This window comes from Ictidomys tridecemlineatus, chromosome 5, assembly GCF_052094955.1.
Source record: "Ictidomys tridecemlineatus isolate mIctTri1 chromosome 5, mIctTri1.hap1, whole genome shotgun sequence".
Lineage (NCBI taxonomy): Eukaryota > Metazoa > Chordata > Mammalia > Rodentia > Sciuridae > Ictidomys > Ictidomys tridecemlineatus.
The window spans coordinates 101,260,387-101,278,959 of NC_135481.1; the positions used below are offsets into that span (position 1 = coordinate 101,260,387).

General features: G+C 36.8%; 1 protein-coding gene and 1 long non-coding RNA gene across 38 annotated transcripts in view; both read left to right on the forward strand.

The window, feature by feature from the left end:
* The window catches only part of Nrxn3 (neurexin 3), a 1,549,271-nt gene that overhangs the window by 915,410 nt on the left and 615,288 nt on the right, over positions 1 to 18,573 (forward strand). The window lies entirely within an intron of this gene.
* On the forward strand, positions 13,140 to 14,732 carry LOC144377566 (uncharacterized). Its single transcript, XR_013438557.1, has 2 exons — positions 13,140 to 13,238; positions 14,455 to 14,732. It is a non-coding gene; the product is annotated as an uncharacterized LOC144377566 (long non-coding RNA).

An 18,573-nucleotide genomic window follows, 5' to 3' on the forward strand; every position in this document is an offset into this window, starting at 1 on the left:
GCTTAGCAAACCCTGTGTGGACATTAGAGCCACCACTCAGCTAAACTGAGGCTGCAGTCGAATCCTGAAATGAGAAGGGAATTCATGACTGCAAAGCAGGCAAAGCCTCAGAAAAACCTTATATGAACCTAGGGAGGGAGCTCCCTAGACCCAGGGACGAGGAGGAGAAGAAGGACACCTGCAGATAGGAAGAGAGGTGCCCCCAGCCCTTAGGAACTCTGGGGGAGTTTCCTCTCCCGCATGCCTCACTGAGTGCAGCTATTAGTTGGGTACCAGTGAGCACCAGCAACTGCTGAGACTGAGGGGAGCACACACAACTGAGCAATTAACCTCTGGTGATGGGTGTGAAACTCTAATTAAGAGCAGAGTCTCTTCTATCATGTGGGAGGGGGAACTGCAGAAAGATCTCTGAGGGGGATGAAACAGACCAGAGTGTTAGCAAGCCTGAGTTAAAGTGCATCCACAGGAGTGGAAGAGGGTGGGAGCAGGGGAGGGGAATCACTGACCAATTAATTCTCCTCTTTCCCAGTCTTCATTTCCTCTGCTTTCCCTGTAACCCTGCCACGACGGCTGTGCACAGAGCCTGCAGCTCACAGGGAGCCGAGGTTGAATGCTTACGCTCCTCTCTGTTGCAATTCCTTTCTTCGTTTGCCGAGTATCATTGGTAATTTCCATGGAAATTTGCTCAGAGTAGCAATTTAGCAGCTTTTCTGTTGACAAATGGGGAACAACTCAAGTCGAGTGACTGTACTTCATCACCTGGGAGGAGGTGGAAGTGACGTTTTGAAGGTTGCAGAGTTTGACGTTGGAAGTGGGTGATCATAGGAGAGCCTGGCTCCCACGGTGTTCTTTTTGTCCATTTTTAGACAGGCGGGGATAAGCTTCTGCACTTGGAACCTCTTTCTTCTGGAGAGGTAATGCTCAGACCTTCCTCCTTTGTCACTGTAGGTCAGGGAGTGCTTCTCAGACACAATCTAGAGGCAAGTACAATATCCAGGGTTGCCCAGAAGGCTTCAGAAATAGAGGCACATCCTGTTTTGTGTCCAGTGTTTTTCATCCATTTGCAGGACACAGGTGACAGTGGAGTCCTTTCTGACCTGGCCAGGGATGAGTACAGAGAGAGGTTATGTTTGGTTTCCAAATGGCACTTTTTCTTTTCTGTAAGAATCAAAGTCCCGTAGAGTGGACTTTGAGTAAGTTCACCTAAACTAATCCCAAAGAGACAACTTTCTGTACAGTTTTCTCCCTGAACTAGAACCTTTGTGGTGCGACTGTACTCCAAATGGAAAAAGTAAATAGATGATCTGGCTGGGTGCCTGTAATCCCAGCAACTCAGAAGTCGGAGGCAGGAGGACCACAAGTTTGAGGGCAGCTTTAGCCACTTAGTGAGACCCTCTTAACATAAAAAAAAATAAAATGGATTCAGAATGTGACCTCAGCAATAGAGGCCCCCCACCCCCTACCTAGTTCAATGGTCAAAAAAAGATTGAAAGACCATACTTCTGGAATTCCTGGTCCTCTTTCTCTATCTAACACTGATTTTTGTCCCTCATCTATTCATAACAGGACTATGAATCTACACCGTACGTTGATTCTAATCACTGATATCCATGTTGGATGTTAAAAAATGCTAATTCAGAGCTCCTACCTTTATGAAACTTACATTTGAGGTAGGAGTAAATACATAAGTAAACAGATGAATGACATAAGGTGTTCAAGAGTGACAGTGTGTTCAAAGAGGCCAGCTCTGCAGAGAGGACAGCTAACCAGGGTTCTGAATAATGGGAAGGAGGCAACTAGTCACAGATCCAGGGAGGAATGCTCCTGGCAGGAGGGATTTCTGGAGCAAAGGTCCCGAGGAGCAATGATCTGAGCGTATTGATGAATCAGGAGCAGAGCCAAACTGATGTTGCCCTCCATGCTCATCTCAGATGGGGAGTGGGGTACCATGAACCCCACATCCTCACTGGATCAACAGGCTACCTTGCTAAACATGCTCAAAAAGGTACCCAGCCCCTTCTTTGTTGTCCCCCTTTCTGCTGACTTCTTACCAATGTGGCTTGTCTTCACTTCCTTTCCTTGTTGGGTGGATCCAACCCGCGAATTCAAGACATAACTATTTCTCTCATCTAATTAGATCTCAGGGAAATTAGGGACTGCCTGGGCCTCAGGTCTTTCCCTAGATTTATTTAGATTGAAACAAATTTTCTTGTTGCCAGACACCAACTCAATAAATATCCTCTGTCCTTCTCCACGTGGAATCCCTGGACCGCCTCACTAATTTCTTAGCATTCTTTTTCCTTTTCCTCTCCCCACTAATCCTCCCCTTAAAGAATTACTCTGTGCAGAGACTTCCCTATTCTCCTCTGTCTAAAACCAAAATTGATTACTTTATCTCTATCCCTAAAATTCACCAAACCCAATTGGGAAGTGCAGGAGAAAGTTGACCCTTATCTAAAATGCTTGAAACCCAAAGTGTTCTGGATTTGGAAGTTTTCTTTTCATTTTGGTATTTTTTATATACATCAGTAAGTGTTTCAGGAAGAGGGCCTAAGACAAAACACAAAATTTAAGTTTTGGTGCAGTGGCTAACTAAAAGGGGCACAAGGTAGGTCTGAGTCAATGCTAGCTTTCATATGATCCTGATTTGCTTAGGTTGATAAAAGCACTTATGTTGAATATGCACCTTACAGAACCTGAAGTTCCTTTTACCCAAAAATTTTCTTTCATTTTCACCATAATACGTCACATGAGGGCAAGTATGGAACTTTATGCTTGTCACATCATGTTGATGTTCAAAATGTTGTGCTTTGGAGCATTTCAGATTTCAGATTTTCCGACTAGGGATAATCAACCTGTACTTTGTAAGTAAACAGTAAGACTCCTAAAATCCTTTTTTCAGCCTCGCCCCTCTACCCCCCATATACTGCTCAGCATTTTTCCTGCCCTTGCTATGCTGATGGGTGAAAACTTCACATGCGTATTTTATGACGTTATACTGTAGTTTTATGTGTTTCTGGAAATATTAATACATGCGATATGGGGAAAGCAAAGGGTTTTGCTTTTTTCAGGTTTTGGTGTACTGGGTAACAGAAAGGGACAAAAAGTAGGTCTGAGTCAAAGCTATCTTTCTTAGCTCCTGATTTGCTTTGGGGAGGAGAATGGATTGGAGCATGTTGAGTATTTGTTCCTGGTATCTTCCAGAGGAAATCAAGCACCCTAAAATAATACATCATTCTTTCTACTTATTTTTATATTACTGGTAACAGAGTTCTTGCATAGGACACAGACATGTAAGTCTACCATTTGGATCATTTGAAGACTTGCCCTTGTATGTGATTGAGAATGAGTATGGAGAATCTACATCTCCATGTAGATTGCATAGATTCTGGTGTGTACCTGGCACTCCTGAATCAACTCAACATTTTTCTTATTGAGCTCTATTGCCAGGTAGTAGAGAGAAGTTTCCATATTAGGCAAGGTCAGATCCAACTTCTGAGATGGAATAAGTAATGAAAATTGTACATTTTCCACTCTGGTAATCACTAGTAGGTATCTCCGTCCCTCTCCCACTTCTTCCACCACCTCTATCAGAATTTTTTTAAGTGTGTTGTGGATGGGGGGGTATACTAGAGAAACTTAGATAAGGTGGGTGAACATTTGATTGATATCCTCAACTCATTTCTGTACGTGTTCCCAAATAGAGTGATACACAGGGAAAGACACAAGAGTTCCTCACAGCCTAACCAAAGCCAAAACTTTGCACTTCATACTTTCAGTGAGTCAAATTCCTTACTTTCCATGTGAAGTTGCTGTCTGACCTGGCTATGGAGGAGATGCAGTTTCCCTGCAGGAAATCCACCACATGAGCTAAAAATAAAGACTGTTATTTCTCTGCAGATAACATTAACCCAATTAGAGCAAAAAATTAAAAGAAATTACAGCCTCATTAAATGTAAGCAGGATAAACTCCAATATGGCAAATTAAATCAGGTATACAATTTAAAACTTTATTCAAAAATCAAAATAATTTGAAACAACCTAGCACTTAAATGAAGGCAGAAGCTGCATGACAGTCATTATACAGAAAATCAGAAGTCCAAGGTTCCAGTGCAGTAATACAGGGACAAATGATTGCTTGTGCAAATGCAAAATTAAGTAGAATGAGGTTGCCTTCTTCTTGGGGCGCTTTCTTCTGAAAGTCCTTGGTTTAAAATGTGATCAGGCTCTGAAAGAATCTTGTCTTTGATATTAATTAATAGAAGATATGCATTTCCTAAAATATTTTATCACATAGAGGTGAACTGGGGCCTGACTGATTGATGTCAGGATTTGATTTATCCTCAATTGCAAGTACCAGGCTATTAAGCCTGTAACACTCAGCAATAGCTATCTTGTATCTCATTATCTTGTTATTTGAGCCATTAAAATCCCTTTTCTCAAGAGATGCACACTCTTATTTTATTTTTAATTAACAAATAATAATACTATCTATTTATGGGTTACCATGTGATATTTTTGATACACATATATATTGAGAAATGATGGATAGGCCATAGATACAAAGATGCAGTTAGTAATTCACATTCTTCTTCTAGTAACTGAATAGAAACAAAATGGACTTCATGGGGAGAATTTGTTTTGAATCAGCTTGGAGTTTCTAGCAGTGTGTGTATGATGACATAAACTAGCCTCTCCTGTGCATGTGCCCCTGTGTACACACATGCTTAAATGTGGATGCACACAAAATTCTATGTGTTTTGGAACAGGTGATGATAAGAAAGTTCACATAAAAAATGCAGTGCCAGTCTCATAAGTGGGGAGAGAGAGGTCAAAGACCCAAAAATGATTTCTGTGGGCTGGCACCTTACTCTTGACCACTAGTAGGTCATTTTCCATTTTCCTCTCTCACAGTATACCTAAAAATCAAGAGTTCAGAAAGCAAAGATTGAGCAAGCTAACTAATCACTGCAATGACAGGAGGCCTTCTGGATATGAAAAGGGAGGTGGGAAGGTGGAGAATGTACTCCCAGGGCCCAGTTCTGATTAGCCAGAAAAACTTAACTTCCAATATGTCACTTACATCTCACCTGTAAGTAATCATCTCACTGAAACTACGGGAACACCACCATTCTGAAAATATTTCTCCATCTTTGTAAAATAATTTTCAAATTAAAGCTGTTTTCTTCCTCTACTTGAAAAAAATGCATATGACAATATTATTATATGTGCATATAAGGGGGATAAAATATCAAGCAGAAGACTTAAAAAGATAAGCATTCATTATTATTTGAGAGAGAGAGAGAAGAAGAAAAAGAAAAAGAATCGTTGTTGTTGTTATTTCAATACAGCCAGAGCAGAATATTTTTAACTCTATTAGAAATATTCTAATTATTATTTTGCTGGTCAATCAATTGAAGGATTATGATTATTATTATAAATTAAAGAAAATATTGCCTATTTAGGTTGGATTTTGTAATTTCTTTTTTTTCTCATTGAGAAAACAGGTACTTAAATGCTTTTAAAAGACTTTAATATTTGGCAATTTCTTTTATTTTTATTTCGTTTATTTTAATGAAAAAGAATAAACCTTGGTTTTTTGGTCTGGCTATAATATGTAGCTAAAAATAATAATAAATTATAATGCTCCACCCATTGAAGCTATTTAACTTCTATGCAAAAGCTAAATAATGTATCAATGAGTTCCTTATCCTGAGAATTTTGAACTGAAATTCCTGAATCACCTTTACTGAAATGTTGTCAGGTAGAAACTCTAAGCCCCAGTTAACTCACCTCCAATTCTTAGGTTGTAAGATTTCTCAGAAACACCTACATCTGCAACCTTCTAATCCTTTTCCTTGGTAGACTCTTCCACTTGACCTTCTTCAGGGTATTATAATAAACCATTCATTGTTAATTTCTTGGTGCTTTGCCTTCTCCACATTCCCAGTCTTCTCAATGGATCTTTTAGTTTGTCCTGTTTTTGAACTGCAAAAGCCCAAGCCTCGTAGAAATCCAGAATAAAGGAAGGCCAAAAGACTACAAAGCTCTGAAATTCAGACTTGGAATGAGTAGCAGGCTCACAGAGGAAATCTGAACAACATCGTGAGGTTGCCTGGGGTTTTCTGAAATCCTTCATGCAGTGTTGGCTTTGTGAAGAGAGCCTAGGACTCATCAGTTACCTCTGAACTTTCCCCCTTTGATTCCTCTAGTAATTAGTAGCCTCCTCTCAACCTTACCTCACTTGATTATTCTATATTTTCTTAACTATCAGAAATGTAAAGTAGGGTCTTTGGGGGCAGTTGTGCACTGCCCAATTCAATTCCCTTCTTTTGGAAGGTGAATGGCTCTCCCTAAGATGTTCAAGCTCAACCTACTTAACCATTCCTGACAGCTTATTGTCCATGTCTACCTAGAAACTAGCCATTTTAAGGAGAGACATGGTGGAACAGAGGAAGAATTCAGCAAGTGTTCAAAGAATCCAATTGAACTGACAGGAGACTAGCTCCCATTCCACTGACTACCAGAGAAAGTGCTTTCTCAGGAGTAAAATCTGCCCTGCAAACATGCACAGTTTGGCAACATGTATTTTAAAACATTTGGAACTGCAGTGGTTTCTGGTGGGTCATATGTTCTGAGGTTTTGCCTCAGGCCCCTTCATTTCCTGTTTTATTATAACAGACTTGTCCCCACATTTATATACCTGCCAGGTGCTGGACGTATCTTGATGTGGATTCAGCCTTTATGTACCCCATTTACCTCTCTTGTCTATCAATTTCTCATCTGTAAAATTGCCATCATACCTGCCTCGCCTGAGTCACAGTCTCTTGTAATGATCCAAAGAGAAAATTCAGGCATAAAAAAAAAATAGTGCAAAATTTATAAAATGCAACCTACATAGGAAATATTATCTTTAAATTAATCAATAGTCATGTTCATTATATTTTGATGGTAATGAAATGTGCTCAAATTCAACTTTGTATGTGCAATTAAAGCTTCCTGACTTTCTTTCATCTTGTAAAACCAAATCTTTATCCTTTGAGTGATTGGCTGGCCAGCCAAACAAAACTTGGAGAATCTTTAAGTTTCAAAACACGTTTTCACCCCTTTCTCTGTGTTCCCCTGTGGATCTCTTGTGAGTGCACAAAAATTGAGAGGCCACCTACAGCCTACCTTTTACTGAAGAGGTTGTAGCATTCTATTCATTGTTGAGTCCTAGACTTTTCCCTTCTCATTGCAGAAAATTGGCATCACATGGAGCATCCCTTTTTTACTCCTGACCCTGGCTTCTTCCATGATGGAATATCCTGTGAAACCCAGAGAACAGAATTCTGAAACTATATGTCTTAGAATGAAGGGACCCATCACAAGAAACTTTCAAACCTTAAATAAATTTAGTAATGAACCATACCTCCAGTTCTTGATAAATACTAAGCAGAAGGATGGATAAAATATAGTTTATATGTAAGAACTTACAGAATGGTTCTAGTACTCAAAGATAAGCTGTGAAAAGGGCCATGCAGTATTACCTATCCCTGTGTCATCTGAATACCACCTTCACCATTTTTATCAAAGCTACCTATTGCCTTGCTGTTATTTATTTAATAGTCTCCACTAAGTTGATTTATATTCCTTAAATATAAATGAATTTATTTTAAAAGCAAAATATATAACCCTAAGCTAAATGGAAAGTCAGTTTCCTTTCTCATAAATAAAAGAGAATGGTAAAAGTAAAAGCAATAAGAACAAACTTTGTTATTATATTTAGCTATATATTATAGCCTGACAAAAAGCCAAGGTTTATTCTTTTTTATTAAAATAAATAACATAAAAATAAATGACACTGACAAGTATTCAAAGTCTTTTAAAAGCCTAAAAGTTTTCTCAATGAAGAAATAAGAATTCAATGAAAGCTTAAAAGTTAAAAATTTTGCATATGTGTGATTTGGTATGGTTTAGTATTTTCTTAATTTTTATTTACTACCATTTAATGTCTCAAATCTAGTAGCTTCAAATATTAGAGAACTCATATAGCCCTAAAGGTTGTGGAGATTTTATCCATCAACAAGTGTTTTCAATAATGTGATCTAAACTCCTGAGAAGTTATAACCCTAGAGTTTTATTTTCAAAGTATCTTTGACCTACTTCTTTATTAAAGGAATAGATTTTATATAAGCCAAATTCTTCAATGGATGAGAGAAAACAACCACTATAACAAAAAATTACCAAGTGGTTATTATTTAAATACCAGTGGAATACTTTTGTGTGTATTCAAATTCAATCCCCACAAAGCTCTGTAAGTAAATGCTGTTAAAGTACCCATTTCACAGATGTGACAAGCACATTTTACAGGCATTCCTTAGTTTTCTAGGATCACACAGTCAGACAATCTCATTCTGGAGCTTGTAATCTTTACCTTCCCTGAAATAATCTTATTGCTTTTTAAAGAAAAGTATTACTACTAATAATTAGAGACTATATTTCATTATTTTTGGAAAAGTATGTTAATAGCATACCCACTAAGATGGAATTTTACAACATGGGTTTATGTTAAGGAAGCAAGGTTAAGCATGTAAATAATAACAAAAACAGAAGCCTTTTACTGACCATGCTGGAATTTTCCTTTTTTAATGATACATGCTCATTATTCCTTTCTCCTTGTGGGTTGCTTTATTTTAATTCTGTAATATGATCCTATTTTATTAGCAAGGCTTTGAAGATAAATTTGGAAGTAAGGCTCTGAGGAATACCTCAGAAAAAGTAAAAAATAAAAATAAAAAATTCCAGAAGTCTACAGAAAATGGGGAAAGAAGACTTTGCTTAAAATTGGCAGCGATGACTTCCACCAAATTTCAGTACATACCCTGTTCCCATACCTCATTTCCATTCCCACTTCCTTTATGGATGGACTTCCCAACCTCAGCACTGTTGATACCAAGGGTAGTTGTCCTATGCATGGTAGGATGAATAGTGACATTCCTGGGATGTACCCACTAGATGTCATTAGCAGTTCCTAAATTGAAATAATTTAAAAAAAATGTTCCCAGACTTTGAAAAACCATTTCAGGATAAACAGACTAGTGATTACTTAAGCTTGTACTTTTCTGCCTATTTTACTGATAGCTGGTATGTACTACTGTTGCTGGTGATAGTGTAGTATTGTTTCTTTGTCCTTTAATGAAAGTTTTTCCTTTGCTTGGAGAGAGGGCAAGACCCTTTGGATCTTAATGAAACCTCTCTTGATTTTCAAATTAGCAACGAGAGAGAAAATAATTGTTAGCAGATAGATCTAAATGATTTTACTTAGATTTCAGCCACTAAATCAAAACCTACCCAATTCTTGTCAGGGAACTATGTTTTCTGAAGGTGTTCATCAAAAACAGTAACCACACAAGTAGATAAGAGCCTCATTAGCCCGGGGTCACCCTGGAAACTAGAGATGAGGTGAACAATATGGGGAATGTTTGTTGGCTGCTATAACACTTCCAGGATCTCAGGGTCCTTTCCCACCAATAAAAGTTGGACCTGTGCCTTGCTTTTGTGTCTGTACCATTAATGAAAGAATTAGATGCTCATCTTTGACTGCCCTGCCATGACCTGAGCTGGGATAAATCATACTCACAGATTCCCCATCCAGACTGCAATAGTCTCCCCATCACTATTTGAGAAAGGCACTTGTGAAAATTTGTAGAGCCCCCAAGAGCTGGGTTCTATGCCATTATTTGATAAATAAGAAATTCAAAATTCCTATCAATGATATTATTATAAATCCTTACCTATATTAGACTGGTAAAATAAATCTAGGTACTTCAATGGGAAGCATGTTGGGGAAGAAAGAAGTGAATATACAAAGGAGTACTTACAACAAATAACCATTAAGAACTATTTTAGGTTTGAGATAGATTTCATAAGGGAAAGGTGTTTTGTGATAGAATCTATTTAAGTCCCACTTTTCATTCATTACTACTTAAAAATTGCCTGTTTGCATGCTGAGCTTCTGAAACGCTGCTGTCCTAAGTCTAGAAGGAGCTTCCGCTGAGTAAAGATCCACCCAGAGAAGCAGGTCCTCATTTGTAAGTTGTTCTTTTGCATGCATTAAAAAGATAATTTTGCCTCTGTTTCCATTGTATCCTCAATGTATCCTTCCATTGTATCCTTCCATTGTATGGCTCTTTCCATCTCCGTGCTTCACCCTTGCTAAAGTGCAACATGATCTACCCCTTTTTTTCATGTCTAGAAAACATGCATATACATACATACATACATACACATGTATCTATTTTGTTTTGCAAGTATTTTTCTATCTAAAATCAAAGCAGCAGTTAGCTCAAGTCATGGAGGAAAGGCTCTGATAAAGTACTTCCCACCTTTCTAAGCCACATCAGTTATTACCAATTGATAATTCAATATATTTGTTTTAAGATACTACTCATAAATATCTAAATAGGAAGATTAATGAACCAGTTAATATGCTATAAATTTAGGGTAAAAATAATTTTATAGATATTACAATGCCTACTTTAATGATGTGAGGGGCTGATTTAAATCTTCACTGGTGCACTTCAAAGAAATAGTCATTGGACAATGCAGTTTAACGTTATTAATTATTAAAATTTGCTTGTTTCACTGCCTGCTGCAGAAACACTCTTTTTTGTTGCAACCAATTGCTTTCATATCTTAGGTAATGTGGACTTATTCTTATCAGTGGTCAGCTTGGAGGATGTTATATTCATCCACATATAAGTCCTATGCTATGTTTTAAGACTCACAATGGGAATTGAGGACACAGGTTTACTGAAGTAAAGAATTATCCATGAGTAATTTTAAGTGAGTTTAAGAGTTCAAAATTGCAGAAACTTTGAAATGTCATCTACTGATGGCTTAAAAATAACCCTCCTTTAATAGATATGGATTATAGGATATAATGTCTCAAGGAACCACAAGGGTTATCACTCCTATCTCTTCAGAGCACACTAATACTCACTGGAGTGGCATGACTTCTAGGAGATTCCCACAGATGGCTAAAAGAAGTTGAGGCAACCTCTTCTCCTCCTGGGCTCCAGTGTCTCCCAAATCACTCACCTCCTCCTCAGTCTTCTGCAATCTCTGCTGCCATTCTATACCTTCAAAGTTGCTTACCCAATAGCCTCATTTCAAAGAATTTAATGTATTTCAGCAACTTCTTAAATATGTATTTCAATAACTTCTGAAATTTAAACAGATAAGCTGAAGCTAGAGGTTTTTTGTCCAAACTTTAAAATGAACATAGAGACTCTTTACAGAAATTCTTAATCTCACTTAGTCTATAAGTGAAATTGTTATTGCATAATGATTTCTCTGACCTGGATTCTCCACCCCAGCTTTTTGAATGAGTCCATTCAATGTAGTACCTATCATAAATTGACTATAGGTGCAACATCAGTTTTCTTTATTTTTTTTGTGTGCATGCTGGAGATAGAACCCAGAGTCTGTGCATACTCAACCAGTGAGTTACACCACCAGTCCCAGTTTTGTTTCTTTATTCACCTGCATTCTCACACATGGTGTGATAGTGCTTACAGGGCACATTGAACTACACACATTCTCTCACTCCAAGTTCTGTCACCATAAAGCAAAGCAAAATCCTTCTCTCCTTTGCTGAATGGCTGGCTGGGTGGATAGCTGTATTTTGCACATGTTCATGTTGAGTAGGTGCTGTATAACATCACTTGTTCTTTTTTTAATGTGACTCACGACAAAATTACCCCAGCTTTCAGTAATCTCAAGGAGGAAAAAAAAAACTTGCCATCTGCAATTTACTGCTTTTAACCTGAAAAATAGAATCTAAAATGATACTCAGATACTTAAGAGGCTTCACGTGTTGTAGGCAGAAGCTAACAGATGGCACATGTTGGTAGGCTGGTGCAGCATAGAAAGAGAAGGCAAATAGACAAAGGTGTGGAAGAACTTCTTAGAATAGGGTCACGGCCACTTTTTAACTGGACAATAATTATTTCCTATGATATCCAGATAGCATTTTTATATAAAATGCTGATAAACTTCATAACATATTGCAATTCATGTATGGGTAAAAAAACCATAATTAATAATGCAAGGGAGTTTTATTTATGTCTTGCTTAGAGGACTATTCTAACATTTGATTTGAAGCCATTCACTTGAAATGCTTATTGAATGTAATATTATTATTCTTCCTCTTTGCATAGTGCATATTCTTATATTTCTACATCTGAAATTTGACTTTTCTCTTTTAAATAACACCATAATTTGCCTGCAGTTAGGGGAATAAAAAGGATAAGTAGAACATTTCTCAAAATTTTGTTTTCCTAGAGTATATTCCTATTTAACTGTGGTATCTAACATCATAGATGCTCAGGAAACATTTGTCTGATTGATACTGGGAAGAATGTATATAACCTTTCTTAATCTCAGACTCTACAAACTTCTGAAATCTGGAAATTTAGAGAATTTGACTCTGTCAGTTTTACTCTGAAGCTCCAAGACACTTGACATTGATTGCTTCAATTAGCATGTCCAATAAATATCAATAGGCATTAATATACTGACAGGACGTATCTTTGATACATAGTACTTTGTTGAATTTATTTGAATAAAGTTTCATTTAGAAAGATTGAAAGGAGGGACAAATATGTATGAGTGTGTGGTCAAATCTTTTTAGAATGTACTTTGAAATACCTTTTAACCTTTCAAGATGGGGGTTTGCTCACTGCTGAAAATGTCTCAATTGAAATAAGTATTTGTTTTGTTACATGGTGCATCCCATGTGTAATTAAGACATTAAGATGGCAAAGCTAAGCTTATAGCCTATAGGTCTTTCAAGGGATACAGAGAGCTGTCCGCGGTGCTGAATGTATTACCTTTCAATGAAGATAGAACAGGGTTCCACAGAAAGTGACTGAGATTCTCTAACTTGTACTGACTTACAATAATAAAGTCCCTAAAACAGTGAGATCGCACTGAATTAGCAAGTTAGTAAAAACAAAATGGAAATGGCATTCCTTGTCTTTGGTTCAAAATCCAACAACAACTAAGCTGCATGTTCAGTTCTAAAATTAAGAGACTCATGGCAAATCTCAAGGTAGTAACTTTCCAAAGGATGTTTTTTACAGTCTTTTTGAATTCAGCTACTTTTCCTCTGACAACAATTTTCCTAATTTTCTTCCCCAGGGAAGAGTTGAATCTGGTGGTCATTTGAATGAACTAACCCTATGCCAAAGCAGGTACTGGAACCTGTCTTTAATCTCCTCCCCTCCATTTTCTGCCTCTCCTGATCTCTCTTTTACCCTTTTACTTTCCCTTCTCCTTTCTTCTGTCCTCCCTTCTCTTATCTCTTCTTTGGCCTGACCCTCTCATCCTTTCCCTTTCTCTTCTATTCTCTTTTCTTCTCTCCTTTTCTCTGTCACTTTGTATCTCTGAATGTCTCTCTCTAAATTAAATCTGAGTTAAAATTCAAAATTTGTAATTCGTTGATATAGGTATTTATGGCTTTCACCTTTGGGAGGACATTTCAAAGAGTCATTTCCTGATCATAGAAGACTTTAGACTTACTGAAACATCTTTGCAAAAATAAACTTAGGAGAATGTTGAGAGACTGCCATGAAACACTTGCACTCTGCCTTCCAAGAAGCCTGACAGGCTTTCAGCAATTTAACCTCTCTTCTCTCACATTCATCAGGAGCTCAGACATACATGGTCCTCTGTAAGAACAGGCAAATAGAACTTTTAAGGGGAAGAAAAACCTGGTTGCTTTTAGTCTTCAAGCACATTCTTTAACCTCTCCTTCAAGAAAGAGGAGCCAGAATTCTTAATAGAGCAACCATCTAATGAACTCCCTGGCCATAGTGTCTTCTATCTCAGGGGAAATTCAAATAGCTAAATTCTTGTCCTGACACCAACATAAGAAATGTAGTGATGACCTGCCAAGTTGGAATTCTTTCTTGCCCTTGGTACACTTCATTCACAACCCCTTTTTAATTTATCTCTTCCTTACTCCCCCATATTATTTAATTTAGTAAGCAAATATCCCCTGGTATAAGCTGTGTAAATATTGTAACTGAATTACTGTCTGTTTACTTAACTCATTACAGAAAGCCATGATAAGCTTTTTAATTACAAAATTAGCTTTGCTGAATCAATTTCTTTCATTTAATGAACTGCAGAAAATGGCACAATGAGGATAAAATCATGCCCCTTTTACCATCCCTTCTTAACAGTGCACTTTGTCTAAAAATAATTGTTATAATAAAAAATAGTATAAACAACAATGATATTGCCTTCCTTGTCTAGTCCTATATAGCTCCTTTAAATTCTTAGCCTGTGCTATGCACAGTCAGGCAGCATTACATGAAGTACTTCCTTTGAATGTACACATTATTCTTAGCCTTGTCTTGAACATTTTACCTTGGCTTGTCTGATTCATTTTTTTTTTCATGGCAGGGGTGGTACCGGGATTGAACTTGGAGACACTCAGCCACTGAGATACATCACGACTTTATTTTGTAATTTATTTAGAGACTGGGTATCACTGAGTTGCTTAGTGCCTCCTTTTTGCTGAGGCTGGCTTTGAACTCTCGATCCTCTTGCCTCAGCCTCTGAGCTGCTAGAATTATAGGCATGAGCGACAGTGTCAGGTGGCCTGATTCTTACCAATTTGCTTCTGAGATTCTCATTTAAAATCTTGTAAATAAAATTTCCATATAATGTTTTTATCACTATACCTGTCACTCATTTTTTTTTATTAGAGTATTCCCTCCATTCAACAGTAATGTATGTGTCTGATCTAGCTGTATCTTTGGACTCTTTAGTGTAGATACAAATCTCTAATAAAGTAAGACCAAATTCAACAATGTTGTACCTTGACTCTAGCCAACAAGTTGGGTCACATGGACTCTCCAGTAAGACTTGTATAAATTCTAAGTGACATTTATGACTACATAGATCTTCTTTGATTGTTCATTTTCATTCTAAAGCTAAATATTTAGTCAGTTTCTTTATAACTCTGATTAAATTGGTTTACTTTTATTCAATTGATCTCTTTGGGAAAAGATGGAACATGTCTACTTCCAAATGGTTATGATTTCCATTGAGAAGCTTCTTGGATAGTTTACCAAAATGTATCTGAAATGTTATATTCATGATACCTAGAGGGTTGTATTTAGAGAAAAGGGGCTATCATTTATAGAAATGAAAAATAATACATATATAGGAAATTCTTCTTATTTCCCCTCTTTTTTTCATGACTATTTCCCATAATTGAGATTATATCCTATTGTTGATTAAGCTTATTTTAGAATTTAAAACTAGAGCAATTAATGAATCATTACCCAGAAAATACATACCAATCACAAATTTCCTAAGACTGTTACAATATTTGATCAACAGTATCCTTATTGAAATTTTTATGCTTTTTTTTCCTCTGGACATGGCCAGATGCATATGAAAACAGACTTAAAATAGTTTTGCCTATAGCTAGAAAATCAAGAGAAAAAATGAAAAACTATATATTATTTATGTTTCAATGCATATTTTAGATGTATAAACCTAAAAAGTCTGAAACTTTTCTTCACTAATATTGTATTAAAATAAAATTCTCTTCAAGTGTTTACAAATACATTGGCATTAATTATATAAATTCTTTCTTTAAACGTGCTTAATTTTTGGCTGAACTCTTGATAGTTGAGCTGAAAATGGTTATTGCCTAGGAAGAGATGGCTGATGAAGAACAACAGATTGGATGTGATTCCTCAGTTAGGAATTCTGCATGCATTTGCCCAGCCCATCTTTTGATGACCACTGACTGTTGGCTCTTGCTACTGCCTGAAGTGGCATAATAATTAATTCAGGAGTTTGCTGCTTTTCCCTAGGATGCTTAAGGGCAGTGAAAGACAATTAAGTCTGTAGAGGAATGAGAAGGAATCTTTTATCTATTTTGGGTCTAAAGATGTCATAACTATGAATCACAGAGTGGTGACACATGCATTCACCTCTGAAAATTGTCTTCATGGAATTACAGTTGCATTTTACCGCAAAGGCAGATTCCATTCTTGTGCACTTTTGTGTGTCTTTATCAAAGGAATAATTCAACTTCCTGACTTAGTTACTTGGAGTTCACACATGTTCGTGCGCGCGCGCACGCACACACACACACACACACACACACACAGAATATGAACTTTGAGTCCTATTTTGCAAATAGTCCTTATGTCATGACTCAGAACATTGCATGAGAAGTTTCTCCTTGGAAAGAGATCATTACTTTTGAGAGTTGGCTTTTCCCAATGCAGTCATCCAGCTGCAGATGACTGATGTGCGCATGTGGGAGAAGGGTTTTCATTCTCTGGAACCGTAATGTCAGGTTTCATATTGTCTGAGATCAGCATCTCTTCCAAACCACTCATGTACCACTTTCTGTACAAACCTCCTTCCCTGCTGACCATAAATGGTTCTATAATCCTGCATCTTCTATTATCCTGACTGCTGATCCGTGCCTGATGGCTATGCCAGGTCTCACAATGCCACATGGTTTTGATTGCTGCATTCTATGCTGCTTAATAAGACAATTAAAAATGATTTACAAATGGCCATTGCAATCCAACTGGGATCAAGTAGAAAATGTTCTGTGTGCTGCAATATTAAAAACATATGTCCTTCTACCGTTCCTTCTGCAAATTCCTCTAATTCCGGTATCGGTTTATTTATTTATTTTTATTGGATTTCTTTGTCCAGTAATATATGGAAATATTTTCTCTTAAATTATGAATATCTGGAAAGAATTCAAAAAATGTGCTGCTGATTCTGAACTGATATTAAAGCTTTCTTCCATTAAATAGGAAGAGAGTAAACTTCCTGGAATTCTGGAGCAGTTAAGAGGTAGTACAAGTGCTCTTTCATTAAGTTGGCTCACTCTTGGTTTGAGTGTCAATTTAATCACTGACACATCCATCTCAACAGTTTCCTCTTTCCTCTTGTTTTATTACCGTGGTTAGAACAGGAAAATTTCCCCCAAGTATTGTGAGTCACCCATCACAAATGATGACCTTAATATTTGATTATGGTAACTGATAAATTAATCTTCTATATGTTAAAAATGCTTATTTTTATTTAGTTAGCTTTTTTTAGCCCACAAGAATGAAAATTGGTATTGGCTCAAATATTAAGAAGATTACCTATTTTTAGGGTTGGCGTATTGCAACTTTTCTTAGGAAGTATGTGTGGAATAGATTTTTTAAAATACAATCATTGAAGTCAGATATCCTTATTTTTTATTCTTGCTTCTGTTACTTAGCAAAGTACAGAACTTTGAGCTGGATGTTACACCCATCTGAGGTTACATTTTTTTTTCATTTGTAAAAAGAGTATATTAATCTTCTCAATTTACTGTAAAACCTTGCAGAAGTGAAGTGCCCAGCACTCAGTAGGTCCTCAGAAAATATTAACTTCTTTTGGTCCTGCTCAATTCAGGACATTGCATGATAAAATGTTAATGCTATTTGTAGCATTCTCACTCTTAAATCCTGAAAACTGTGAGATGCTGAGTATTTTATGAGGAAATTACTGTTTTAGAACTTGATTGCAAACTCCCCAACTACAGTAGTCTTCCTCACTTCCTCAGTGTGGTAATTTTAAAATTATATATTTTAATAGATTTTTTTTAGTTGCACTGGGTTAAGTTGAATTTACTTCAAAGTACCATGTTAATCCTCCAAAGAACATGCAATCTATGAAGTATCTATTATGGAAAAGTTATTGAGTAAGAATCTACAGGGAAACTAAGAAAGGAAAGACCTTCATTCTGCAATCTAGGAGTCCATGCAGCTAACGGGAAGTTTTCAGTAAGAGTTGTTAGTATGACTTAGACAAATTATTTAACATTTCTAAAAAGTAGTTTCTAATGTGCAAAATGGAATATTAGAGTTGGTCTTTCAGGTTTCTTATAACCTTAGAACTCCAAGTAAACTAGACATTCATGCCTGTATATTTATGTCAGGTGGGTGTTATCCATACTAGGAGTTACAGATATGCAACAAAGAGAGATGTGGAAATGGGAAAGGTAGTATTCATGGAGGAGGTGGAATCTGAACTGAGCCTGAAAATGATGGATTCAAGTGGAAAACTCATTCTCCATCAATGAACAGCATAGAAGAATATGCATCCAGAGTACACCACTTGAACATTTTTTGTAGAATAGTTTCAACAAAAAGGTGTCTAGGATTGCCATGCTTTCTTTCTTTGTCGTTCTTCTAGTTTTCTCCTGTCTGTACGTTTTTAGAACCTAGCTATTTTAGTAGTACCAAATGTCTCAAAAGAACCTTTATTCATTGTGATATAATCCATACAGGAATACAAGGTAGTTAGAATTTCAAGAGAATATTACACTTTCTTGGTACTGAAATTGATTGGCATCATGGATTTGGGATATTGATCAGGGACTTCCTGGATTGACTCTCTGAACTTGTCACAAATCCAGGACTGTCGCATCTCAAAATGCTTTTTCAGGGGGAGAATTATTTCTCTTTTCAAGTATGTTTCTGAGGATGTGGAGAATGCAAATAACCT